Source organism: Artibeus jamaicensis, unplaced genomic scaffold (genome assembly GCF_021234435.1).
Source record: "Artibeus jamaicensis isolate MK-2021 breed Jamaican fruit bat unplaced genomic scaffold, CSHL_Jam_final contig_233, whole genome shotgun sequence".
Taxonomy (NCBI): domain Eukaryota; kingdom Metazoa; phylum Chordata; class Mammalia; order Chiroptera; family Phyllostomidae; genus Artibeus; species Artibeus jamaicensis.
In genome coordinates this window covers 50288296-50305354 of record NW_026521486.1, presented here as the reverse complement: position 1 = coordinate 50305354, position 17059 = coordinate 50288296, and the positions used below count along the sequence as shown (strand labels likewise).

At 39.0% G+C, this 17059-nt stretch overlaps 1 protein-coding gene and 1 pseudogene across 5 annotated transcripts in view; both read right to left on the bottom strand.

Moving 5' to 3' along the window:
- Positions 1-17059, bottom strand: part of SCN8A (sodium voltage-gated channel alpha subunit 8) — a 201257-nt gene that overhangs the window by 162653 nt on the left and 21545 nt on the right. The gene's annotated exons all lie outside the window — the stretch shown is intronic.
- LOC128626834 (60S ribosomal protein L31-like) lies at positions 6285-6679 on the bottom strand (annotated as a pseudogene).

Sequence of the window (17059 nt, the reverse complement as noted above, 5' to 3'; positions counted from 1 at the left end):
TAAAAAAAGAATTCTTGGGCAAAGTTTAAAGACGCCACCACATTGAGGTTAGGATGCCAAAGTGTAGACAGTACCTGAGGCCTGGAAAAGATTTTACTTTCCAGGGATCAAAAGAGGTGAAAGGTAGAATCCTGTCTAGGATGGAGGTTAGACAAGAGTATATCAACCAGGCAAGGGAGAACAGAGTCATGCAAACGGTAGACCTGCAGGGAACTATGCAAGCCCCAAAGAAACAAGCAGTCATTTACACTGGTCAAGCTGATTTCAGTAACCTGAGGCCATGCGCCTAGGACTAACTTATTCACTAAATTTTTCTGAAATAATTCCCCCAACTTAGCAGGGAAAAAATTGGTTTTGCTTTTAAAAACAGCTAAATGTACCCAAGTATGATGCAGTAAGTACTGTGGGAAAGAAGCATCACAGGTTTGAAAAAGAACAAAAACTAGGAATGCCAGAATTTATCTTTGGAGGAGAAATTCCTCTTTATTGTATAAGTGGAGGCTATGATAAGTTACTTAATTGAGCAAGTGGTAATAAAACCTGGCTAACCAGGGAGACATGGGTTTGGGCCAAAATCTCTGTGGGAAAACCATGTTTTAAAAATTCTTGTGTTCTTATCTGTCTTGTTGGCTTTACTTATTTCCCTGGTTTTTCCATATCAACACTGTGGGGTGGGGTCAGGGGATGTATTTTGCTGAAGGTGCATAGCTGGGCCAAGAATAGAACTCCAGCATCCTGTCTCTCAGCTCATTTCTGGACCATGCTACCTCGGGAAGGAACATTTGAAAATAGTAATTCTCTCCCACCTTGCAAACAAGCTGTGCACAAGCACATGATCAATGAATGAAGTTGGCTAAGTGACTCAGCACTGGGCTGGCTCTCCTGTGAGTCAGGCTTAGAATCCTGAGTGGCTGGAGAACAATCTCTTTAAAAAAGACTTTAAAACCAAGGTCTTTACTGCCCAAGACCATTGAAAGATTCGGGGGTATTTTATTTTGTTTGAACAAGGATCGGGATGTCATCTCTAGCATCTTAGACATGAATCAGCTTAAATAATTATATCATCCATAATTTTCATGGATGTTACTTTCTTGGTACACTGTGAACCAGGTGAAGGAGACAGAGTCAAGAGCAGTCAATGACCTGGAATTAACTAACACTTTTAGGATCACATCTGCACCTCTTGCTCTTTAACACAAAAAGACCCCAACATAAGGCCTCTCCTCTTCCTCTGAAGGATGACTAGAGACACAGCTTGGGTGGGGAGGGGGTGCATATTGGTAGTCTGCTCCAACCTGACCCTGTCAATAGCCCTTGGTTTTGACCACCTGCTCCCAGCAGGGAAAAAGCTAGCCTCTGAGCAATGACCCCTGTGACAGATGGCACAGCACAGACAGAAAAGGGCCAGCCAAAAATAATCCTTCCCACCGAGGGAGGGAGCCTGGGTGTTTAAAGGCAGGAGTCAAAGGAACAAAGCAATGAAATTCACCAAGTGTATCTACAACTTGCCCTCAGGATATCAATAGTCTTTTGAATGACAAATGAACCAAAACCCTTGATGAAGGGAACTAGGGGTCCTAGGCACAGCAAGTTGCCATTAGCAAGGTTTTGGAACAAATTATCTTAGAGAAAAGTGTGACAATGAGATTTAGTAAAAGATTCTCAGAGCCATTAAAGAGAACCTGTACACTTAGGGCAATCTTAGAATCAACTCAAATTTCCAAAGAGACGGACTAGTCTTAAAATAAAATAAACCATTTAGAGAACATTGATTACAAAATGTCAGTCCTGGAATGGACTTTAATTGGCAGGGAAAAACAAAATCCATTAGCCCCTGCTTTGGTTTGATAATAGCACCAGGCAGGAGACATAAAAGAAGCAAAAGTGAAGCTGGAACAAAAGAAAAGTGGGGAAAGAAAATGCCACTTATATGCCAATGCCTAGCACTCTACAAGGAGCCTTTACAGACAGCCACATGATTCTATAAAGGAAGCATTATTTTTTGGCCATTTTTAAATGAAAAACACCACAGCAGCATTATTCACAATAGCCCAAAAGTGAAAGCAATCCAAGTGTTCCTCCACAGATGAATTGATAAATATAATGTGGCATATACATACAATGGAATATTGTTCAGCCTTAAAAAAGAAATTCTGACACACGCTAAAATATGGATGAAGCTTGAAAGCATTATGCTAAGTGAAATAGGCCTGTCACAAAAGGACAAATACTGTATGGTTCATTGTGTACACAGCACACAAATTCTTGGAAATGTAGAATGAATGGCAGTCACCAGGGCTGGGGAAAGGGGAGAATGGGGAGTGTTTAGTGGGTACAGAGTTTCAGTTTGGGAGGATAAAAGGTTCTGGAGATGGATGGTGGTTATATTTGTACCACAATGTCAATGTAATGAATTGCTGCTGTATATTTTACGACAATTTTTAAATGAAAAAATAAACAAGGTACAGTGAGGTTAAGAAACTTGGCCATGTCAAAACTCACAAATGGAGGCCACATGATTCAAGCCAAGATTAAAACTTGCAGTTTCCTCGGGCACTCCCTCCTCCTCCACCACAGAACTGCACAGGCTGTGGAAAAATAAGACGAAGAAAGCGATCCAAAAGAGAACCTTGATGCTCTTTGTACCCACAGTTGACCTGGCCGTTATGAATACGTTACACATCTTCTCTCTCCCCCTCACACTAGTCATTCCAGCTCGTCTAATCTTCTCATTGTCATCTCTTAGTCCTTTCTCAAAAACATGCCCTGTTTAGAGAATAGCCTGTATATATATTCCAAGTTCACCAATATCACTCAGCTTTGAAAACCTCCCACTCCCAGAAAGCCTCCCTAAATTGGAAAATAATGGAATACTACCACTCCAATTATGTAAGTCCTCTAACTCGTTCTCACTTGCAAAAAAAAAAAAAAAATATATATATATATATATATATATATATATATATATATATATATGCTGCAGAATTCACTTAAAAAACAAAGTTTAAATTATCAGACTTCTGAGGCACCGTAATCTCACCTAGCCAGGTGTCTCTACACAGGGCATTCCTGCCCCTCAGCAAACCCTTGGCAGAGTTCCCAGGCAGTTTCTAGCACCACGACTTGGGGGAAGGGGGAACTACTGGCATCTAGTGGTAGACCAGGGACGCTGCTAAACACCCAACAGTGCACAGCACAACCCCCCACCGACAAGCACCTGGTCCAAAATGTCAACAGTGACAAGGCTGAGATTCCCCAATAGCCCAACCACACAAGAGGACACTTGCAATTCTTTTTAAATTACCAAAGAACAACAGCCTCTGCTACAATACATATGGCAGACAGAGAACTTTGACCTGAGGCAGCCCATTTCATCTGTTAACAAATAAGTGTATTCCTCAAACTCTCAGTCTTTCACCGAGCAGCCTTAATGCTAACTCTTTGAGGTCAAACAGTAGTCAAATCCCTGTTCTGCGTGGCAGTTCTTCAAACTCAGAAGATAGTTACCATATCTTACATAGTAAACATAATTGGTGGACATTTATACAACTGTCTATATATGTTTTTAAATTTATCCAGGATTAAGAGTTCTCTACTGAAATTCTCAAGAGCAGGTAACCTGTGTACATTGCATTGCCCAGACTTCCAGTAAAAACATCATCCAAACTAGTACTTAAGAGTATGTAATCAGTACTTACTAATATATAACTAGGATGATGGTGAACACAAAGGAGGTGGGTACCTGCCAACTGCTATAAAAAAGTACTTTTACTTTAAAGGTGATGTGCCACTGCTAGCCCACACAAACACAAGCCTGTGGATACCCATGTTCAATTCTTCTTCCTATTTTAAACAGTCTCAACCAGCCACCTACACCTGGGGACCAGTATGCAGTCACACACTGTCCCACCCCCCAACCCCAGCTTCTGAGAATCCCTACACAGCAAGAATCCTCTTTATCCATAGAAGGAAAGTAACCCAAACTGGCACATGTCCATAAAAGGCTGCAAATTCCTGATTTATCTGCTTAGCTGGACTACAAAATGTCTCAAAAACCTCTGACCCTCTACCTGGATTATATTGTTCATGACATCAGCAGCCTAGGAAGAAACTGGCTCTGCAAAAGCAAGAGGCTTTGTGAGCATTAAATCTCCACCTTAAAGAACTATTCCATACAATGACAAGGACTGACTTCTGAACAAAGTTTGAAGGTTGTTTGCTTGACTCTGATAGCTAGAGTGAATAACTGCACTTTTAAAATTATTCTTGCCCTGGCTGGTATGGCTCAGTGGATGGAGCACCAGACAGCAAACCAAAAGGTTGCTGGTTCAATTCCCCATTAGAGCACATGTTTGGGTTGCAGGCCAGGTCCCTATTTGGGGGCGTGTAAGAGGCAACCAATCAATGCATCACACACATTGGTGTTTCTCTCCCTCTCTTTCTCCCTCCCTCTCTCTCTCTAGAAATAAATAAATAAAGTCTTTCAAAATAATTATTCTTAAAGCCTTACCAATCCGACCTTTACTATTGTTCTACCACTCACTCACCTTCTAGTACACCAGTCTCATTCCTCCCTCTAACCCTCCATCTGGCATGCCTTTCTTTTGTTTCCCAAACTAAACCTAAGTATCTTTAAGGTCTGTATTAGGGTCACCCTCAAACCTTCTATCAAATCTTTTTTACTATCTCCATTCCATGATGATCTCTCTTAGTCTGCATACCAACTTCTCAGTTACTTGCATATATTCTGCTTTAGAATTGGTCCCCAAAGGTTTTATTTAGATATGCTAAACCTTCAACAAGTATCAATCAATCAACAAATATTTACTGACCACCTATAATGTACCTTGTACCCTGGACCTATAACACAGAAAATATGTGTACACTTTAGTTACTGCCCTTGAAGTGCCAAGACTAACTCATTCAAAACAGTCACTAAATATACGAAAGCACATAATTACTAAATTACAGCTATAGATGATAGTAAAGTTCAGAAAATAGTATCAAACTCCCTTAGTTTTCATTTCTTAGAGTGAAGGTCAGAAACAAAAGAAAGCCCTGGCTGGTGTAGCTCAGTGGGTTGAGTGAGGGCCTACAAACCAAAAGATCACAGTTCAATTCCCAGTCAGGGTACGTGCGTGGGTTGCAGGCCAGTTCCTAGCAAGGGACACACAAGAGGCAACCATACACTGATATTTCTCTCCCTCTCGCCATCCCTTCCCCCCTAAAGACAAATAAATAAAATCTTTTTAAAAAAGAAACAAAAGAAAAAAAGAGATATATATCCATTCATTCCCCCAATATTTTCTGAGGCTTTTTATGTATAAGGCATTATAATATACCTTATATTTGTATTGCACCTCAAGTCTTCTTTATTATCTCATTTCACCTTCAGCGACAAAATACGTAGAGCAAGTTGTAATCATCAACCCCATTCTCTAAAAAAGGAAGACATCTGCCCAAAATGTACATTAACAACAGAACCAACACTAGAACCAACCTCCTGACCCCTACATCCCGGTTTCTCTCCTCACAGCCCCTACGGTTCCCCCACAGCCCCTCCTCCCCGCAGTCCTTCAGCTACACGCCTGTAACTATGCTACTTCCCCCACTACTGCTTTTTAGGTGCAATGGTAAAAATGAGAGCTTTCTGAGTTAATGTATCTGTTCCATATCCTTAAAATCTATCAATCTTATGCATTTGCTTATATTTTTAATGAATATGAAAACTCGAATCCACTATCTAAGGTCCTCTAAATCTACATGTGTATCCAGAAAAAAACTAAAGACTGGGGGGTGGAGGGAAACAGGAAACACAGCGAAATAAGAGGACGTGTTGGGCGGGCCAAAAAGTTCATTTAGTTTTTTCTATAAAATAAAAGACACATTTTCACCAATAATTTGATTGGTTTGAATTACTTCAAGTATGCTGGCTACTGCCCAAGTGGTGTAACAATGATTGTTTTCAATTAATGTCTCAATTTGACTGCTATCATCTTTAGCTGGTTTACCCAACCATGGAGCAGCCTCCAGTGAGAAATCTCCAGCACAAACTTCACAAATCACTTCTGACACATTCAATCGGTCACGGCACCTTCTCCATACATTGCACAAATCTTTTTGCGTTTCAGTTGAGTTTTTACTTTTCTTGAAATAGTAAAGCACAATATGCTGAAAATGTTGCATATTTTCTTCTGTCTTCAATACTAAAATAGCTACACAAAAACTCACCACTTTTGATAATTTTTTGTCAGTTTTATAACTTAATATTTGACAATCAGCAGTTAGTCCTCACTCACATTAACTGTTTGTAGATTTTTGAAAGTGGTGACAGGTATGTCAGCAACCAGCATGCAGAGCTTGTTTGGTGAATCTTCATCCTCATTACGTTGTCTGGGCAACCGCACCCAGATACAGCAGGGACATTCCTTACTCCTTTGGGCCAGACGGCTTTGTCGATGTGCACACCTGAGTTCCCACTGCGCTCACGGCAAACTGCTGGATCTGAGTGCTTGGGGGGAGGGGACACACACACACACACACACACACACACAAAACACATGTTCTTGAAACCCACTCCACAAATGTGCTTGTGGGTGTGGGTGGTGTACTCTCTGGTCACTACCTCGTTTATGGCAGAATGGCCCCTCTTCTCACCACCCTTCTTTGTGGGAGCCATAATGCCAGGCCCAGGTTGGAAAGAAAGAGTGCAAGGTATTGTGGGAGAGGAAAAGTGATTTTTTTAAAATGCATGCTGATATAACAGCTGTCACAATACAATCTAACAAAATTATTTCAAATGAAGTTAAAGACAGCTAAGAGCTACTAGAGCCATCTTAATGAAAAAAAAAAAACAACAAATGAACTTTTTGACCAAACCAATATTTTTATATTAAATATTATTGTTTGTAAGCGATACAAATGTACCCTACTTGGTTAAGAACTTTCTATCTGCTAGATTAAACCCTTTATCTTCAGAGACTTGCAAGTGCCTAGAACCTGGTAGATGTTCAATAAATGTTTACTTAGTAAATGAATCTGGTTTTCCTGACATATCATGAGCTCCTTGAGGGCAAAGACCCCATCTCAGGCATTTTTATGTCCCTGTTCCAAAGTAGGCAGTCAACGCTGTATTGAATTAAATTATTCAACTAGTAAACAGAGCTCTTTTCAGGAAGTTTGTGTTACTATTCTGTGTTTTCTTAGATTATCCATTTGTCTATTTGGCATCCAATTAATCACAGGGGCAAAACAACAAACGGCCAGAACTATTTATACCAGCCCTGCCATCCAGGGCCCAGGCTCTGAATCACCGCCTGCTCTAAATGAACCCAGGGCCAGCTTCCAGACAACCAGAAACAGCCCCTAATGCCCAAAGCCCACTGGAATTACTCAAACTAGCCAACCCTAAACCATATCCCCAGCCATGCCTTGCCTTTCCCTTGGAAAACACAATCAAGGCTCTGGGCCATACTTTCCCCTCATTCCTTCTTCCTCGAAACCAAACTGGGTACTTCCCCCTGTGGCCTGTGTGGCATGGTACACAACCACCTCTTGGGAAATGTAAGTAATCAATTCTTCTTTTAGGTTGAATTGATTGGCCAACTAGGTTGGCCAAAAAGTCTACATATTTAGTTTTTTTGTGGAGTAAAAGACAAACTTTTCATTTTCATCACTAAGTTTATCAATTTGGATATTTTGAGTATGTTGGCTCTCTACCACTATTGGCTTCTAATTGGCAGAGGCCAGGGGTGCTGCTAAACATCTTCCAATGCATAAGACAGCCCCATAGCAAAGAATTATTTGGCCAAAATGTCAATAGTAACAAGAAATTTCACAAACCACTTCTGACATATTCAATCAGTCACAGCACCTTCTCCATACATTATACAAATCTTTTCTTGTGTTTCAGTTGTGTTTTCATCTTTCTTGAAATAATAAAGCACAATGTGCTAAAAATGTTGCATATTTTCTTCCATCTTCAATATTAAAATGGCTGCACAAAAATTTGCCAATTTTGATTTTTTTTTAATGCACACTGATATGACAGCTGTCACAATACAATCTAAAAAAAACTATTTTGAACAAAGTTAAAGACAACTAAGCACTACTAGAGTCATCTTATGGTAAAAGAAAAAAAACTTTTTGGCCAACCCAAGAATACATTTTTACTTTTGAATTTTTAAAAAGATTTTATTTATTTATCCTTAGAGGGGAAGGAAGAGAAGACAGAGAAGAGAGAGAAGGAGAGAAGGAGAGAAATATCAATGTACAGTTGCCTCTCATAAGTCCCCTGCTGGGAAATGGCCTGCAACCCAGGCATGTGCCCTGACTGGGAATCAAACTGGGATCGTGTGGTTCACAGGCCTGCGTTCAATCCACTGAGCTACACCAGCCATGGCTTCCTTTTGAATTTTTATTAATCAAATTCCTCTTTTTCTCTTAAGAATTAAAGTTTGACTCACAAATCTACTTCTCATAAGCACATTTCAACAATTATTTTTTAAGATTTTATTTTATTTATTTTTAGAGAAAGAGAAAGGGAGAGAAACATCAATATGTGGTTGCCTCTCCCGCAGCCTCCACTGGGGACCTGGCCTGCAACCCAGGCATGTGTCCTGACTGGGAATCAAACCAAAGACCTTTTGTTTCACAGGCCAGCATTCAAGCCACTGAACCACATGAGCCAGAGCTCAAGAATTATTTTTAAGGGGGGCTTCGCAAATTATACTCTCTGAATGTTTTAAACTGCATTCACAAATTTTCAATGATTCTTTCTTTCTAGAGTACTTCAACTGTCTAACAACTTAACCCTCACAAGTTTAATTTAAAATACCAGTATGATTAGTTCTTAATGTCTCATGTTCCCATACTTATAAGTCTAAACCTCTTACTCAATCATGCATTTTAAATTTAAACACAAGGGTATTTTTCTCTCATAGGTAACATCTTATTAATTTAAGTATTACTAATATTTAAAATAACAAATTAACAGAGATTAATCTTCAACCAAAAAAATAATACATGCTTGATTTACTTCACCATTTTTTAATGAAGTTTCACTACCTCACCATGTTGTCACTCAGTCACCTTTATAAATGAAGGCCCCAGGCACAAATCAATGGGATTCTACAACTACCAATGCCACCAGATACAAAGAACCAGAACCATCTCAGCCTAATCCTAACTGCTGGCTTCCACCACTGCTTATAAAATCTCACCTTCCCCATGAGACAGCAAACTCCAAAGACGTATTATGAGCTCTTGTGTCCTCTTCTCACCAAATTTAATGCTATATATATAGCAGTCACTCACTGAGCTGAATTGTACATAAATTAGTTGAATTATTTTGAACATTTTATTTATTTATTTTTTTACCGAGAAAAGAAAGGAAGGAGAAAGAGAGGGAGAGAAACATGAATGTGTGGTTGCCTCTCACATGCACCCTGCTACTGAGAGCCTGGCCCACAACCCAGGCATGTGCCCTGACTGGAAATCAAACCAGTGACCCTTTGGTTCACAGGTCAGTGCTCAATCCACTGAGCTACACCAACCAGACCAATTAGTTGAACTTTTACAAGCCTGAATCTTACCAGTTATTAATTTTCCCCTCTGCCCCCCAAAAAACAAAACGAAACAAAACCCCAAGTGGGTGGTTAAACTCAAATGCTGCACAATCTGTCAGTTTCCTGTAGAGTTAGATATAAACTACAATATGACCCAACAATTGCTAAATAGCCAAGCACACTAAAAACTATATTTTTTAAAAACCTGTACACAAATGTTTATAGTAGCTTTACCTACAAATATACTAAACTGGAAGCAACCAAGACGTCTGTCAACAGGTGAACAGATAAACAAACTGTGGTATGTCCACAGAATATAACAAAAAGGGAAGAAGCTATTGGTTCATACAACAATATAGATGAATCTGAAATACATTTTGGTAAATGAAGGACTACATACTGTATGATTCCATTTATGTAACATTCTGGAAAAGGCAGAGTTATAGGTACGGAAAACAGATTGGTGGTGTCTAAAGACAGGGTGGTGGGAGGTGGCTGACTACAACAAAATGCACAGGGAAATTTCTATGGTGCTGGAACTGTTCCATACAGTACCAGGGTGGTAGACAGATGACTCTATGTATTTGTCCACACTGACAAAAATTAATGACGTTAAATAAACACACAGGTAGAAGGAGTGAAATCCTGCTTTACAAAATTCTAAGCAATACATGTAAGATACTTCTCCAGGAGGTGGAGTTTAATCCTCACCCCTCCTCCCCAAAGTGTGGGCTGGGCTTAGTGACTCATTTCCAAAGAATACAATATGGAGAAGGGGAAAAGAGTCACTTTACAATGAAGAAATCTGGCAAATACTACCTTAACCTCTAAGGTGTTCTTCCTCAAAATCATAACCCTGTCTCACCATGAGAAAGTCTTCAATAAACCCAAATTGAGGGAGAGGCTACACAATACCTCACCAGTACTCCTCAAAACTGCCAAGGTTATAAAATAAAACAAAGAGACACTTAAGAAACTATCACAGCCTGGAGGAGACTAAGGAGACGTGATGACTAAGTGCAATGTGGTATACTGCACTACAGCCTGGAACAGAAAAAGGACATTAGTGTAAAAAAAAAAAAGGAAAATCCAAATGGAGTCTGGTTTAGTAGTAATGTGCCGATATGGGTTTCTCAGTTTTGACAAACAGACCATGGTAGTGTAAGGTGCTAGCTAGCATTAGGGGAAACTAGGTCTTCGCAACCTTCTGGAAATCTAAAATTATTCCAAACTAGAGAGTTGATTTTTTAAATTATCTAATGCTCGTCTAAGGTCAAATAACTGAGCAAAATTAACTAATTAAAATTTTATTTGCAAGATTTCTCTGTGAAAGTATAGGATCCTATTATTTTTTACAAAGAGAAAATAACGTGCAGTTGACACACTATCCTGTAAAATGAACCCATTGTATGGATACTGTTATTGATAAAGAGACTGGCTTTCCACAGCACACTCACGGTCAGATGCTCCTTTACTAAAGGTAGAAATAATCCCAAGTATAGGACTACATATTCTTTCTTTGAGGACTCCTCCCTTCCACCCCACAACTCCAGGTAAGAGTAGGTGGGTGTCCCTGGTCATCTTGCCCATGGAGCAGAACTCCAGCCTCTCTTGGGACTCTCACCTTGTCTGGTCTGAACCCTGGCCTGGCAATGAGAGGCCTAGGGCTGTTGATGAAACTCTGCTCCTTCCTTCCTTGAATTCGTTATTGCTTCTGACACAAAACTAAAGAAATCTGAACTACCCCAGTTTCTTCATGTCCATATTAAATTACCCCAAGAAGCATCACTGTGTACATAAACTGACAATAGTGACGTCCTAGTCTGTAGCCAAACAGTTGCACAGGTTCTGCACAAGATATCAGAACTGAGGAGTAACACCTGATACCCACACCTACCATTAAGATTTTTTGAGCCCTGATTGGTATAGCTCAATGGATTGAGCGTAGGCTGTGAACCAAAGGGTCACTGGTTCAATTCCCAGTCAGGGCACATGCCTGGGTTGTGGGCCAGGTCCCTAATGGGGGCCACATGAGAGGCAACCACACATTGATGTTTCTCTCCCTAAAAATAAATACAATCTTAAAAAATAAAGATTTTTTGAGAGCACACTATTTGAAAGGAGTCATCAGTACAATGCACTTTGTATTCATAAATGAAAAGAAGTACTATTTTTTAAGGTAATGATTTAAAATTCTAAGAATTCATTGGCTGCCCTCTAGGAAAGATGTGTAATGACAGCATAGACTCTGATCTCTAAATCCAAGTCCATTAAACAGCATTCAAAAGGGAATTTCTAGACCCAAAGGGACAGATAAGTCTGGACAGATAATACAGGAGACACGATAAGTTTATGGTTGGCAAGGGCCACCCTCACTTCATATGCTTTATTTGCTAAGCACAGGTGGTCACAAACTTTATGAAGGCAAAAAGTGAGAGATACAGCATTTAAGCAATAACAAGTTTCTTGACAGTCTTTCAGCTAATGAATTCCTTTATAAAGTCACTATCTGAGGAAAGACCAGGGATACGCTGTGAGCCCTGTTCAGTATCTTCGGTATCAAGCCTGCTCCACTCAAGTCATTAGAAGGGTCATGCTTCTCCCTCCCAGTCTGCCCCGTAATGTTGTCGCACTCTGTGGGGCCTTCTGTAAACTCTGACTGATGTGAAACAGGTTCACAGGCAAATGTGAACCTGAGAAACTCCAAGAGTGTTTTGTATAATCATCACTTTGCTGTACTAAGTGCACAACAGCCTTCTAAGACAATGACTTCCTTGTTTTGTATTTTCTACAGTATGTATTTCTTTAAAAAAACTAATGCATGTTCATACTAATTTTTGAAATAACATCAGGTTAAATATATAAACAATTTAAAAAGATGGCTACTAGAAAAGCCACAAAAACCAGTTTTATTACTTAATAATTTATCTAAATAAGATCCTGTTTGGAAAAATACACCATTTACATTTAAAATAGTCTTACTTTAGATTAAGTTTACACCTAATTTTATTTATTAAAATTACTTGAAACAGGAACCAACACAATCAAAGCCATGTAAACATGAAAAATTTTAAGCACCTCACTGATCCGATTTCTGGTCTCAGAAGTGATGTAATAAGAACTATTATTAGGAAAATGTCCTACTATATTGAAAAATCCATATCTCACATTTTCCAGGAACACTTTAATTTCAAACAACCCATCAAGAAAACCCTAAATGACAAATCACTGGTCTCCATAATACTACATGTATCTCCAAGACTGCTTCTTACACAAAACTTTGTCACATCATGTGCTGATTCAGGGATCAGGAAAAAAAAAAGATCATTATATAGAAAGGGTCTGGCAGAAGTAAGACCTGCTGAGTGTGCTTGGCAGGATAATAATGTGAGTGTAATAATTTATAGTTTAAATTTGAACATTTCACCTAAAATGTCATATGGTGTGCTTGAGTGTGATGTTGTTATGCTTATGATTTTGTAATGAAAAAGGGGCGCTATTTGTGTCAGACCCTATATTTGCAGGACTTATGTTCCACATCAGCTTGCACCTGCCTCTTCTACTTACGTGAGTATGGTGGCATAGGTGAGAGCAAAGACAAAATGTTCCTCAGAAGAAAGGCTTGAATCCAAACCAACATTTGTGGATTAGGAACTGACTGTCCAACGGTTCATCCAAATCCTCAGACTGTCATATCCTTCCTTTTCTGTTTACTATTTAGTCATTTTACAATGTTTTTTCATAGCTTGCTGGCATGTCTCTTACTGGAATTAGAAGGAGGAGGAAAGGAAAATGCCAATTAATTAATTTTCTTTTATTTCATATAATTGTGGTAAAGGACTTGGCAGAACCAGAGTTAGAAAAAGATTTAAGCCCTGGCTGGTGTGGCTCAGTGGACCAAGTGCCAGCCAGCGAACCAAAGGGTTGCCGGTTTGATTCCCAGTCAGAGCACATGCCTAGGTTGCAAGGTCAGGTCCCTGGTGGGGAGCATGTGAGAGGCAACCACACATTGATGTTTCTTCCCTCTTTCTCCCTCCCTTTCCCTCTCTCTAAAAATAAATAATAAATAAAATTTTTTAAGGAAGAAAAAGATGAAAGATTGTATGAATTAGAATTCACTCTAGTTTTCTCACTTTACCAAAGCTTAAAAACTTGATGGATTATTTATAGTTGTATGAAATATCAATATGCTATTAAAAATCAGAAATTTTTATTACTTTTTAAAAAAATATTTTTATTTATTTCTTTTTAGAGACAGGGGAAGGGAGGGAGAAAAACATCGATCGGCTGTCTCTTGCATGTCTCCAACTGGGGACCTGGCCCACAACCCAGACATGTGACCAAACCAGGAACCAAACTGGCAAAATTCCAGCTCTCAGGCCAGTGCTCAATCCACTGGGCCATACCAGCAAAGGCCAATCTGGCAATTTTAAATGGACATACAAACTCTTTAGCCCAGCAATTTCACTTCCAGGTATGTATTCTACAGAAATTGCCTTACCTATGCAAAATATATATACAATTATATTCACTGTAACTTTCCTGTAATAACAAAGGACTGAAATTGATGGAGTAAATGTTTATTTACTGAATAAATATACATTTATTGATTAAATAACATCTATCAATAAAGGATTTATTAACTAAATCATGGTACATTCATTCAATGGCATTATTAATAGCTAACAAGTATGAGGCCTGTAGATAGTGATATGGAAAGGTGTCTACAACATATTACGTGAGAAAACAAGTAATAGGGTAGTGTTTTCAGTACACTACCATTTTTATTCATAGATACACACTTATCCTTATTTTATTGTGACAATATATAGAACATCTCCATAAAAATACACAGGAAACTGGCAAGTAGCTGCCCCCAGGGGAAGGGACCGGGTGGCCTGAGAATAGGTCGGTGAGGGAGACTTACTTAACTATTTCCTTTGTATTCCCTTCAAATTTGGTACTAAGTGAAATTATTATCTATTAAAAAAACTTTATATTTAAATTTAAAAATTAAAAGGGTGGAAGAGGGAGTGTCCTGCACCAAAAACACCGGAGTCCTTCTTTAGGGTGTCTCCTCCCATAGGGACCTTGAGGCAGATCGGTCCAGCCACTCCATCTTGCAGAATTGATTACCTGCCACCCTTGGTCCTCTCTCAGCATGTGTTTATTAAATAACCAAAGTTTCTGGTTCCAGTTATGACAGAATAAGTCCACTCTACCCTGTCTCTCCCACCAAAGTCCACTAAAAACAAAAACTCAAAATATTGTAAAACCAGCAGGAAAGGGAGTCCCTAAAATTCAAAGGGGGTAGAGGAGATCCCTTGATTTTATTTTCTCTTTCTGTTTTCTCCCCCTACCCCAAGGCAATTAGGCAGCAGTGGCAATGACATCAGCAACTTGACAGAAAAACCTTTTCTGTAATCAGAGGAACTGAAAATCCCAAGCGCACAGAGGGAATCTTCATTGCTTTGATTTCTCTCCCTATCCTCTCACCGTTTGGTTCCCAAGGGAAACCTCAGCATGGAGAGTTCAAGCCAAAGCAAAGCAATTAGTCTCAGCCTTCTAGCAAGAAGAACAGAAAGGAGAGCCCTATAGATCTGAAAAGTTGGAAGAAAAGAAAGAAGAGGGAGCTCAAAAAGCTGTATGTGAAATACAGGGCTCATCCCTAAGTTGCACACACAAGTATCTGACTCTAAACAGCATACCAAAGGTTTTGATGCCACTGCCCAGGTCTGAGGCTGGCCACTGGCTGGTACATAACATGGTGCAAACTAAATGTGTATGCACTGCAAATACTTTGAAAACCAAACATACTGAATCCCAGACCACTGAAGGCAGGTAGGTACTTGCAACCTGAACCTAGCTGAATTGACTGCCTGCTTTAAAATATATATATACAATCTATTACATACTTATACATATATGTGTGCATATATATACATATGCACACACACACATATAAGATTTAAATAAGACCCAAAGTCTCATAACATAATATTCAAAATGTCCAAGATACAAATCGAAACTGCATACAAAGAAACTGAAATCCCAACATCTCACAAGGGAAAAGACAACCAATGGACACCAACCCCAAGATATCTGTTATCAGACAAAGACTTTAAAGCAGCTATTATAAACATGCTTCAAGGGCAAGGGAAGGAGAAAGACGGGGAGAGAAACACTGATGTGCCAGAACATCAGCTGGTTGCCTCTCACCTACATGCCCCTACCACGAACTGGTCCACAACCGAAGCATGTGCCCTGACTGACAATTAAACCACCGACCTTTCACTTTGCCAGATGATGCCCAACTGAGCTTCACTGATCATAGCAAGGCAAATACTTTTAAAATAAATGGAAAAACAGAAAGTCTTAACAAAGAAATAGAACATTAGAAAAAAAGAACAATTTAAACTAGAAAATTAATAATAATACAAAAAATATAAAATATAATAAATTTTAAAATTCAATGAATAGCCCTGGCTGGTGTGGCTCAGGGGATTGAGCACTGGATTGGGAAGCAAGAGTCGCTAGTTTGATTCCTAGTCAGGGCCTATGCCTGGGTTGCAGGCCAGGTCCTCAGCAGGGGGAGTGTGAGAGGCAACCACACACTGATGTTTCTGTCGCTCTCTTTCTCCTTCCTTTCCTCTCTCTCTAAAAAATAAATAAAATCTTTTTAAAAATAAATAAAATTCACTGAATAGACTCAATAAATGATAGAAGAGTTAGTGGGTTTGAAAATGGAAAAACTAAGCTGAACAAATGAGAGAAAACAATTTTTAAAAAAAGAACAGAGCTTCAAGGACCCCTGGACAATACCAAAAGTCTGACACTTGTATTATCAAATACCCATTAGGAAAAGAGAAAGAGATGGTTCAGGAAAAAAATATCTGAAGAACTAATAGCTGAAAACTCCTCAAATTTGGTAACAAAACAAAACATACATTTAAGAAAATGAGTAAACAAAAATAAATTCAAAGAAATGCTTTTTAAAAAATATATTTTATTGATTATGCTATTACCATTGTCCCAATTTTCTACTTTTACACCTCTCTACCTGGTATACTCCTTCTCTCCAGCATCCCTTCCCCTTAGTTCATCGTGCATATAAGTTCTGTGGTTTCTCCATTTCCTATTCTACTCTTAACATCCTGCTATTTTGTACCTACCAATTATGCTTCTTAATCCCTGTACCTCTTACCTCCACTTTCCCCCTCCCCCTCTGATAAACCTTGAAATAATCTCCATATCTATAATTCTGTTCTGTTCTGGTTGTTTGCTTAGTTTGTTTTGTTTTATTTTTGTTTTTTAGATTCAGTTGTTGACACTTGTGAGTTTGTTGTCATTTTAATGTTCATAGTTTTGATCTCCTATTTTTTCTTAAATAGTAAGTCCCTTAAACATTTCATGTAATACTGGCTTGATGATGATAAACTTCTTTAGCTTTACCTTGTCTGGGAAGCACTTCATCTGTCCTTCTATCCTAAATG